Raw genomic sequence first — 12,776 nt, 5'->3', positions numbered from 1 at the left:
GCAACGCGGATGGCTAACGCGGGACGTGAAGCTCGGACAGCGTTGAAGGAGTAAAAGAATTTAACCAATGCAACGTAGTGCGGGAGAGAAACGCCAGTGCAAACGTGTTAAACAAACAGGAGGCGGCGTTTTCAAAACGTCGCCGCTCCCAATAAGCTGCCCCAAATGGGACCTTAAAGAAAAAGTCAAGCCAAGCCAAGCCAAGCAAATCCAAGCGAAGTCAAGCAAGACCAAGTCAAGTCCTCTTGAGAGCTAAGAGAAAAAAGACGAAGAGAAAAAGAGGAAGGGAGAGAAGAAAATAGAGATTTTCTTGTAAAAGTTGAGGCGCTCGACGGTGTAATTCCTCGAAAAAATAAAATTCTCTACATCTTCGTGGATGTATGCAAATTTGTTGAACGACGTAAATCCGTGTGTCGCTCTGTTATTTTTTCTGCGTGCAATTTTTCTCGTTCTAATTTTTCACTCTATTGTCGTTGTTTTTCATAACACAAACCTCCATGAAAATAATAATAATAATTGCGGAATTCAAAAGGGTGCAAACTAGATTCTTGCAAATATGAAATAAACGAAAGCACATATAAACAATAAACAACAATAATAAAGGCAGAAATAAAACAAAGGAAATAACACAACCTCTCTAGATGGGCGACAAGTCTAGCGGACAGGAGGTGAGCGTCAAGTGTGCTGGCACTTGGTGGCTGCGGTTCTGGAGCTAGAAAACCAGCGGCTGGAAGTCAGGTCGGCGGGTAGGAGGGATCGTCGATAGTTTGGACAAAAGCCGGAAGGAGGATGGCGTGGTTTGGACAACAACCTGAAGAGAGATGGTCTGATCTGGACAGCAGCAGGGATCTGCAGAAGGATAAATGTCTTGTCGGAGTCGAACTATAGCAAGATCACCACACAAACCCTTAGAGATGGTCACCACCTCGGATGAGTTACCGTCGAAGTACCTTTTCGTTGTCGAGTACAGCCCTTTGAGGGGGAAGAACGGGGAAGTGGCTGCAACTAGGCGGCAACAAGCAAGATTTGGTGGTTGTGGAAGACAACAGACAACAAATATGGCGATAGCGGTAGGAGAAGGGAGGTTGCAGAGGAAGAGGATCGTCGAGGATAATCACCACCTCGGTGCGAGATACAGTAGGAGCACCACTCATCCTTGAATACAACCCTGAAAAGGGAAGAGAAGACGCCAACGGCTGTCCCTGATAGAAAGCTAAAATCAAACTCACAAAAACATAACCCAAATTCAGCAAACACACATATAAATAGAGATGGAATAGGCGAGAAACAAAAATAGGAAGAGGGGGAATAATTCTCGTCCTATGAAAAGGAGAGGGGGCTGGTCCAGCCTCCTGCTAGACTGAACCGGTTGGAGCCGATTCAGCCCCCAAGCCCCGCGTCACGTAGAAGAATGAATTTTTTTTTTACTGCCTATTTTGATTATTCGTCATCTTACATACCTCTAACCTGAATGATCTGGCAAATAAACATCAAATGTGTATACCCAATATCACTTGGGCTAAGTTAGATAGACTTACTAATTAAAATAAGTCTAGCCATGCTAATCAAAATAAGCCTAGTTCAAGGCAAGTTATCCAGCTAAAGGGGATTAATTCATCACAAAGAAAGTTAACAATGTATAGAAAGATATCGCCAGCGAGTTCAAGTTGGTAGCCCTTGAATGAAGCCACCGAAAACTTCTTCATAACTTGCCACTTTTAAGAGAGAGCAGGGACTTCACTTGAACTTACTAATTTTTACAACATGTACCCGTTAAAATTTGCTAATGTAATTTTACTAAAATGTAATCTTCCTTGTAGTACTATTCCTCAACCCAACCTTATAAATAGGTGAGGTGGGACTAAAATATTAAATTATTTTGCATTCGTTTTGTATTTCATAAAAACATTGTGAAATCTCAAAGCTGCTCTTTGTAAGCTATCTTACTCAATGATCTTTTTTCTCTCTGGCTTGATCCATTCTCATTACTAAAGTTTTGTTGTCACCCATGAACCAAAATGGCTTACTTTTCTTATGGTGTTGTCCGCAAATAAAAATTTAGGCCCCATAACAAATCAAATAACTACAATTTTTAAGACAATTCAGCGAACTACTTGAGTCTGTTATAACTGTGGGGTTTACATCTGAGTTTCCATCTTAAACGATCATTTAGAAGAGGACAAATCTTCTGTTGATTAAGTGCACACCACAAACATGTAAGCACCCTTCTTTTCGCAGTTACATACATACCACACAATTCTTATGAATTTACATATCTAACACCTGATTTTTACTTTTTACATTTCTAACAGTGAAATCTTTCTTGCCACATCAAAATATTACTATCATTAACTTTTAAAAAGTGAAATACAACTTTTTGATGTATAGGTAAAGTGGTATTCATGTAAATATCATATTTTGTCTTAAATACATAAATGCATAAGAATTGTTTGGCATGTATGTAAATCTTCCTAGGAAAAAAAACCTGCCTTTGGCACGTATGCTTTAGTTTGGCAAAACTTTATGAATAACTTCAAACCATGTTTATTTAATACCACCGCACTTCCTGCCCAGTTCGTTGCCCAATTGAAAGCCCTCAGGCCAGCATTTCCCCAATTTAATACTAAACATATTCATAACACCTTATACCATAGATATATGCAAGCATTTTTTAAACTGTGGTATTTACGAGATTATAGATCAAGCAAATTTCAGAGAATGTGTAAAATGATGATTAGTACACTCATATGCTAAAAAACCCATAGCAGATTTCTGCCATATTACATGTTAACCCAAGTCAAGAGCAATGGATTGCGAATAAACAACTTACATAGAATAAATAGACAAATAATAATTTTAGCATACTGGTACAAGATGATCTCCCCAATATCATAGTTAATTGTGTGGCACTAGGAGGAATCACATATCCAACTTATACTCATAAAATTGAAAATTGGAAGAGAGGAATGTTATCGAAGCTAAAAATTATGAGTAACGCGCCTTAGAAGTAAGCATGTCAAACAGAATTGATCTTTACTATAAACCGACTAAAATGGTAAACAGACTAATCTATAAATCCAAAAAACTAACCCAATTATAAAGCCAATCCAATTATAGCAAAGTGGGCCATTCCTTGTATATTGATCGCCTACGTCGTTTCAACCAAACACTTCTGTTGGCTCAACCGATCGCCGCCCCGGCCCGATCGACCATTCCTTGTCGATCGACCGCCTACGCCTGTTCGATTGGCTCAACTAACCAGGCGCCACTGCCTCGATCGCCTCGACTGATCAGCCGCCACTGTCCCGATCGCCTTGATCGACTGTTCTTCATCGATCGACCGCCCCAGCCTGATCGACCGTTCCTCATTTATCAAATTGACCCTTTTCGTCAGCTTATTCAATCGGCTGTCACCGACCTGATTGCCTCAATTGATCATTCTTCATTGATCGCCCCCTCCCTCAACCCGATCAACCATCCCTCGTGGGTCGACAGCCAATGCTGGTCCGATCGACAATTTTCCATCGCTTCGACCGATCTGCTGCAGCAGACTCGATCGATTTGATCGACAGTTTCATCGTTGAAAACCTTACTTAGCTTATTTGGAGCTTCTCGTGCTCAAAGGAATCTGTCGAACCTTCCTATGAGCGTTTCCAGGAAGATTAGGATATAAAATGTTGTACCCGCGCGGTAATTCGGGGAGCCCGTTGGCGCCGAAATCTTTCGTATAATGCCATAAAAAAACTTATCTTTGAAGTTGTGAGATTATATTTTAGTCATATTTAGTAATCCTTGCCTGAAAAAGAAAAAGAAAAAAAAAAAAGAGGAAAGAAAAAGAATAGAAAAAAAGAAAAAAAATTGTAATGGAGGAGAAGCTTAAAGATTAGTGTCTAATCAAAAATTGGTTCCACATTTGATCTTTTTAAAGTATAAGACATGAGAAACTCTTAAACTTAAGGATATAATATAGTAAGTAAAATTATTCTTAATAAAAATTTTTAAGTGGAGATAATAAAATGACTAAATTTTAAATTTGGAGAATCTAGAATATTTCTGAAATAGATATTTCTGAAATAGATAGGAACTCATATTTTTATCTTTCTTAACATTAAAATTCTTTAAACTTTAAATTGGTCTCATGTACTAATTATTTTTTCTAAATTGGACTACTATCTTTTTAAATCTAAATTTTAGTAACTCCTAAAAAAACTCATATACATATCATACTTATTTAATTTTTAAAGATTAAAGTGTCACTTGAGGACAAGTAACATTTTAAGTTTGGGGGATTTTGATACACCTAAAATATATAGTGTTTTTAGACACATTATTATACTTATTTTTGATATATTGCGATTTAATGAAAGTTATTTGTGTGTTTTTCTTCCAGGTACAAGTAAAAAGATGAAAAATACTAAAATGAGTGAAAAATGATCAAATTTGGAACAAAGATATGAAAATTGTGCTAAAGTGTTTTGGCGCCTAGGCGTCAGATCCGGCGCTTAGGCGTCGGTTAAACAGAGAAAGTCGCGCCTAAGCGTTAGAGGCAGTTATTTAACAGTTTTCTTCATTTGGTTGAATTTTAAAGAAGTATTTGAGGGACTTATTGGCTTAAGAGGGTGGTTATGACGACTAAGAACGAAAATATTATTAAAATACTTGTAAAAAAATGCATTCTTTGGAAGATTCATCGAATGTGGACAAATTTTGAAGAGTTTTCAAGAAATCTTTTGGAGATTTATAAAAGAAATAAGTTTTTACATTTGAAGTGGGTGTCTGAAGAGGGAGAGATGTTGAGTCTTGAGAAGATCGTGGAGAATCTTGTGGAGAGATTCAGGCACTACAAAAATTTACTTTATCCTTTTTGTTTTTAGTTTATTTTGAGAGTGTTGTAAAAGAGAAGAGATTCAAAGGAACTTCAAGAGTTTGGTGGAGGATTTGAGATAAATTTTTATCTTTTCTTTTAAACTACTTTTGATTTTAATTGAGACTTCTTGTTGGTTTGACAATGATTTCTAAAGTGTGGTTTTGTTTTCTCCATGAATTTTGAGTAATTTTTTTTATCTTTCTCCTTAAAATGATAAGTAATTAAAGTTTAGATGAAAGTTGTGGAGAGTATTGATCTTTAATGTTGGAAGAAGTTGTGACAATTTAAATCCATGAACTTCATTTACTTCTTAATTTGGTTAATCCAGATGTTAAAATTTGTTGCGAGAATATGTAAGAACTGGGCTAGTATTGTCTCAGTCAACAATTAGAAAAAATCACATGAGGTTGTACGAATGAGAATGTAATTCATATGATTTAGTACGAATAAATAGGGAAATAATCATTTAAGGGTGTAGAGTTAGAGGACTTTAAAGTGACAGGTTAAAGCCTCCAACTTGATTTATTGTTTTAGGTTCTGATACGAGATGTTAGCCACCAGGTGGAGGGAATCGAGGAAATTCTAGAGTGAGAGCTGATATCTTCTCTACCTAGCTGGTCTTCAGAACTATTCAAACTTTACATTAGTCAATGTTCTTTATCGCATCTCTAGTAAGAGTAAAGAATATAATTGCTCATATTTGGCACAACACAATTTGCATACTTCCACAACATAATTTCTATATTTACTACTGATTCAAGATAAGGAGAAAAATATTTTTCAATTTTAGTACTTTTCTTTTACATAAACTAAAGTTATCTTTTTAAATTGTCATTGTTTGTCAATATATCAAAAATAGCAAAAAGATTTAAATTTTAATATTGCAAAAATATTTGTAGTTTAAGTAATTGCATTTTTAGAATAGAAAGTTATTCAAAAGTGCATATTGTGTATTCTCTTTGTGGGTTCGATATTCAGGCCTTAATCAAAAAGTCGTATATTACTTGAGTATATTACTTGATAATGATTCCTATATTACTTGATAACGATACATATACTTGCATAGTATCCCAATATATGTAAATTAAAAAGTTAAAATCTTATTTTCTTCAGGATCAAGTTTTTGGCACTGTTGTAAAACAAGGAAATATAAGTGAAAACTATAATTAAAGTCATTGTTATAATGTTGCATATAAACAGTTTCGGGATCAGTTATCACTTAGACTCTTTAATGACCTAATATTTTAACTTTTTTTACAAAAATTTAATGAAAAAAATTTGAAATTAATTAAAATTTAGGTTTAAAACGTCTCAACTTTTTCAAAATCAGTATTTATTTTTCTGCATGGCCTCCGGGTCGGCTTTAAAATAGATTTACATTGCATGATCATCCCTCAAGTCATAATTATAGAGCCTCAGTGTTTAGAACTTATTAGACAACTACATCATACTTGCATGTCCTCATGAGAAGTCCTCGTGATTCTCCAACCCGACTTACCCAGCATAAAATTTATACTTAAATGATTGTCTATTGCATTTAGGGTGTTAGAGGTTTCCCTAACCCAAACGAAAAGTAAGTCATTTGTTGAAAGTGTTTTTAGCTTTGTAGCTAGAACTCTCCTCTTTTTTCACTCTAGCATCATCCTCGCCACTTTGGCGAGTATAAGTCTCACCTCTGCAGTTTTTACCTATAAAGGGTCATAGGATTTAGAGTTATTTACGTTGACCTTAGAGCTTCTGAGGTCCCCTTGAATGACGCAATTCATGATATGCTGACAAGGGACATCCGGTTATGTTGGGTCGACTACATTCACGACCAGATAGAATTGAAGTCTTAATAGCTTGGGATGACGGATCCGTAGTTATTTTTCCCTTTCTTTGCTCACCCACTTCCTCTTGACGTTTTGTTGATGTCGTCTTGTAGGCTCTGATTACTGATAAGTCGCTGCTCATTTGGGATACGGTGATTTACCATCTACCCCCAGTTAGGCCTTGAAAGCATAGTGTGTACCCTATGAGCCGACATAGTTATTTCATAGGCCTCGATTGCCGATGGACGTGAAAGACTCACTCACTGCCTTATGGTTTAGCAAGAGCTCTTAAAGCGTTGAAACGCTCTTGTGAGATAGCCAACTTTTGTGACACTTTTTACTAATCGTCACTTGAATTTAAGCAAGACTCTTCTTATCAAGAGTATTTTTGGGCATCCCAAATATGTAATAAACCAATGAGATGCGTTCATTTGGGAGATGTTATTGACCCCAGAACAAGCACACACATTTGACTCTTTGGCTCTTGGTTGCTTTCTTAAGGTTTTCTTCGCGAATATGTTCCAAGGCATTTTTGGTTTGAACTTGTTTGGACGTACATTTTTGGGCTATAATGCGAGGTTTATCTTACGAAAGTTCTCCACATTATTTCTCTTGTCTGTCTATCTTCGTCGTATATCACGTTTTTTTGTTTCATCACTTATTTAGATTATTCATATGATACGAAAGAGAGATTTACTTGGAAAAGTGAATCATACGACGATAAACAAGCTGACAACTCATAAAAAAAAAAAAAAAAAATGAAAACATATGTTAATTAAGGAATCCAAGTATCACGCTACTTTACTGTTGTGCTAAAAGATGAATTACTTTGATTCCCTCATATATATTGTAATACATAAAAGTAAATTTTTAAACTATCATATAAAAAGAATTATATATAATTTTTTTAAATTTTATACAGATAAAAGAACAGTTTTAATAAATTTATTTGATTTGTTAAAGTAAAAACAAAAATAAACAAGCATTGCCTGCAATTTTTCATGACTTACGAATATAATATTGTTATTATAATAGAAAGAGAAATCATTTAATAAAATAAACTTTTTTTATGTTGATGACATTAACTACATTTAAAGGAAATGAAAATTTCACATCTCTAAAGAAAATTTATGATTACATACAATTTTAATTAAAATGTTGAAATTTGAATAGACATACGTACATGCCTTGGGGTTATCAATAACAAAAAGGACTTCAAAAATCATGAATCAAACTCAAAATTCTCGGAAATTAAATGTTCAACAATTAGTAGCTTAAAATGAAGAAAATATCTACATGATTTCTAGTAATTTAAATAACATCAAATAATCTACAAATGTAACAATAATTATATAAAAAAATATAATTAGAATAATAACACAAATGTACTCTATTTATGCATCAAATTACATAATTCCCCTCCATAACCAATAAATTTTTTATTTATTCCCACAAATTTATTATTTCCTTAGCATCTTCTTATCACGTGCCATAATGTCCACTACAACTTCATTAACATCTGACAATGATTACTCAATTCAATAATTATGTGCCAGGAGAAATACATATATTGATCTGTATCACAAATAATGAATTAAGAGTCATTTTGAAAGAAATGATGGCGTATATAGTTATGTAGTGTCATCATAGCATACAGTCTCTTTACTTCTTAAAAGAATGTGTTAGCATATCATGCAAAATAATTCACTTCTTCCATTCACTAAAATACCTCTCAGTCACAGGACATAACGAAGAGCATTATTTATTAAAAAATTTCTATCTTCCATGCATAGATTGACTAGTTCTTTCAAAATAAAGAATATAGTATTTTGTATCAAGAAATGTCTTTAGAAACCATCAACATATAGGTTATCTAGCACCCATAAAATAATAAATTTATTTTTAGAAGTGAAAGCCAATTATTTCAAATAACAAAATATTATTAGTATTTTCAATATCAACAAAGTCATCATAGAATGTTTCATAATAAATTTTGCATGTCAAAACTAATTATTGTGGATCTCTTACATGGCTTAAAAAATAAATATGACCACTATAGTTCATCTAGAACTACACTAAGAAAAATATTAGACTTCACCTTATACATTATATATCATAATAAATTTGTAATAGTGATATGTGAGCAATTTGAATATTCAAATGAAACTATAAGTACTTCTCTATTAGATTGAAATCTTCATTAGTTTATCTACAAAATTTGTGAAGCTCCTACATTCTGAGTTTTAAAATAAGCCAAAAAGGATACTTTCAGATATCATTATATGTCATATTTTAAGGTATCCATTATAATTTTATTTTATCACGTATAAAAAATTATTAAATAACTAACCAAATCTTCTTAATCAAAATTGCATTAGAGCAATCAATAAAACATATATAGATGCTTGCAGTTCAAATAACAAAAAATGGTATATATTAAACAACATGGATCATTAAGATATGATCTTGTCGTAGATACTCTTATCATGTCAGCATAGAAAAGTAATACATGTAATAGACTTATCTTCAAATTCTTTACTTATAATAGAAAGGATAACCTCCATATACAACCTCAATGTTAGTTATTGATGATGAAAATATTAACAATATTTTGTTATTCAAATATATGGCATTTACTCAAACAAAAAAAATTATCTTGTGAATGTTAGATATTATATACAATGATTTATAATCATTTCTAGATACAAAATATAATATTCCTAATTTTAAGACAATCGGTCAATTAGTGTATGCGACATATTTTTTTATTTAAAAGGGAAGCTCTTCATTACATTATATAATTAAGATGACCTTCAACTTGATTATCTTATGTGCATGCCAACATATTTTTTTAAAAAGAAAATAAATATGTGACTTTCATGATGACATTACATGACTATATACATCGTCATGCCTCTCAAGATGACCCACAATTCAATGTTGGTGATAAATATCAATCATACATACCAGCTAAAGAGTATAACAATTTAATTGAGAAATTAATGTTAGATCTTGAAGAATTTGAAGTATACTGCGAGGCACAAAATGAAAATGGTGCTGAGAAAATGATAAATTTATAAAAAAAATGTCCCAAATGTAATGGTTTATGTGAGAAATTGGATTGTTTGATATATGTAAGCCTATTATATTTGTTTTATTATTCAAATTATAGTTTTGATGTAATTATGATAGCTCGTGTAAACTCTTTAAATATTATTAAAATTATTGATTTTTTTTTTTTCATTGTAAGCATTGATTGATGAATAGCTAACTCCTAAGGATTTTAAGTTTGATTCCTGATTTACCAAACTTTTCATATTGTTCGCAGCCTTAAGAGATGTATACTCATTTAGACACTTTGATTAATGATTGAATATGATTATGAAAGTTCTTTTTGAGATATGAAATTTTATTTAATTTAAAATATTTAATTATATCAATATTAACAATAGTTTTATTCAATATCTTCTTCTTTTATAATAACAGCATACCAACACTAAGTCATAGAATTATATGTGATATTTATTTATTTTATTTTTATATTTAAAAAATTAAATAAATTTGAATTAAATTTATTAAAATGGCTATCTATAGTTTAATATTTTATAAAAAAAACTATGTGTGCGCTTCATTTTATTTGACATTTCAATAACCAAATTTATGCATATATGAGGGCATTAATAGAATTTGACCTTTTATGGTTACAATAAAATGGTTTAACTGCTGAATTTTTCAATCAACAGATATTGTTTTAACAACAGAAACTTAAAAAAAGAATTTATGCAGCAGCTTCACAATTAGGATGCAAAAAAAAAAACAATGAACATGACAATAATATAATTGTGTCAATGAACATGACAATAATATAATTGTGTTTCGTAAAGTAATGCGGCAAAAAAGCTGTTCAAAACTCATCCAAAGAAGAAAACAACTTCATAAACTTCCACCACAAAAAAGAAACAAAGAAGGAACAAACCAGGCTTCAAAATCTTTTTCTGCACTCACCGACGAAGCACGTTCATCCACATATCGGAATCAAAGAATGGCTGGGAGCAGAGCAGCCTTCAAAGACATCCTTCGTCTAGTTCACCTGTCCCAGCCGGCCTTCCAATATAAAGGTTCAGTTCGTCGATCGCAGCAGTCCAACTAATTTTAGACTGCTAAGACTTAACGCAGCTAAAAAATTTCAAAACTGCTCTGATTTTATGGTTAGGCCATCCAAATGAATATTGTCAATGAGCGAAACACAGAGTTACCGCATAGAGTGTCAATGACGCCGAATTCGTTTCGAATATCTTGTTAATGACCCTCGTCCTGCCACAATGCTAGCAGGGAGCGGACGGCGCGGTGTACGGGATCCCGCGAATCACATTGCAATTACTTCTTTCTGATTCTAGTTCTTATGCTTCGCTCCGACTCCTGATCAGCATATCTCTAAAACGAGGAGGGCTTGGTAAAGTTGCTAGGGTTCCAATCCTTTACGATCGCCCGCATTCAGGTAGCGAGACTAGAGGAAAACAGATCGTTGGTGTATAAGAAGCACCCATTGGATACGAAAAAAACAGCGGTGTATTTGAAGAGATGCAATGGTGTATAAGAAGCACTCATTGGATACGTCGGAGGAAGCATCGTCGTCAGGTGGGAGATGGCTCATAAATCTCGACAAGCGGGAGCGAAAGAGATGCAAGCTCCGAGAGGAAGAGGGAAAATATTTGCGTACCACAGAACACATGCGCAGCTCTCTAATTCGGGAAAAATTATTGGATAGGGACGCCATCTACACCTTAGACCTTAGATCAGGATAATAGGATATATTCCTAAGGGTTTTACTTTAAATTTTTTTTATTTTTTTTAAACAAAATAAATTACATTGTATCATCATCACTGTAGATCACCGTGATCTACGGTATAGATCGGACACCGCATACATCTCTATATGTGGTTTACGTATGTAATATTTTTTCTTAAATCGGGGGTTTATATTGACAAACCTACAAATAAATTGAAAGCACTTACAAGTAAGTTATAGGGAGATTACAGGGGTATAAGACGGATATAACCCTCTTCGTACCCTCTAATAACCTCCGTCATACACCGCGTTATGTACTTTTTACGTAAACAAATATTTTCCGATGAAGAGAAGGGCAACAGTGCTCTAGGGAGAGGGAAAAATTTGCGTACGTAACAAGTACGAAAGACTGCATATATTTCGGTTATAGGGAGGTTATAGAGAGGTTATATGGAGGTTACATCAATATTATACTCATGTTACCTCCATATAACATCCCTGTAGCATCTCTATAATTCTCAAACGTATGCAGCCCTGCGTACTTGTTACGTACGCAAATTTTTTCTTTAAGGAGAAGGCGCGAGGGGGCCGGACCCTAAAAAAAAATCCCAACTTTCCTGATTATAATAATTAAAATAATACTATAGACAATTTTTAAAAAGATTTGAAAGATTAATAATTTTAGGTTTATTTAGTTTTAAATTATATAATTAATTATGAAAATATTAATCATGGTTAAAATTTTTACATAAATAATTAAATGAAATATGATCAAATTGTAATAGTTTTGAAAAATAATGTTGAAAATTTTGAATGTGGAGATATGTCCCCTAATTATAAATATATAAAATTAACATAAAATATGTGAGGTGAGTTAGCTATTAATATTTTTAGAGAAGCCTATATAAAAAAATAGGGAAGTTAATATGCCTAGCACATATTTCTTATGCATATAGGTGTTTTAGTATTTTATTATTATACATGAAAAAATATTTTTTTAATTTTTTTCTTTACCTAAATATGTTAATAATGTGTACCCTACTTTTTTTTTTCTATCTTAATATCATAGCCTCCACGGTCTTGCCATTGAGAGATTATAATATATAGAGTTTGTGCGTGCAGATTTGTAGTAATTTGATAATATTATGACGATATTACGATATTATAGTATTGTAATATTACCATAATAATATTAAAATATCATCAAATCTGCATATATCTCATTTGCACGCAATAAATTTTCCTATCATTTCACTTTGCCTTAACTAAGAAATCCTTTCAATGACATAATTGTTTGCTTGCATTGAAA

General features: G+C 32.9%; 1 long non-coding RNA gene across 1 annotated transcript; it reads right to left on the bottom strand.

Moving 5' to 3' along the window:
• Positions 1-576: 576 nt before the first annotated feature.
• LOC110020531 lies at positions 577-11,447 on the bottom strand. Its single transcript, XR_002293534.1, has 3 exons — positions 10,684-11,447; positions 951-1,202; positions 577-849 (listed from the first exon to the last, which is right to left on the bottom strand). It is a non-coding gene; the product is annotated as an uncharacterized LOC110020531 (long non-coding RNA).
• Between the last annotated feature and the right edge of the window lie 1,329 nt (positions 11,448-12,776).

Source organism: Phalaenopsis equestris, unplaced genomic scaffold (assembly GCF_001263595.1).
Source record: "Phalaenopsis equestris unplaced genomic scaffold, ASM126359v1 Scaffold000098, whole genome shotgun sequence".
Lineage (NCBI taxonomy): Eukaryota > Viridiplantae > Streptophyta > Magnoliopsida > Asparagales > Orchidaceae > Phalaenopsis > Phalaenopsis equestris.
This window is presented reverse-complemented; position numbering and strand designations above follow the sequence as displayed.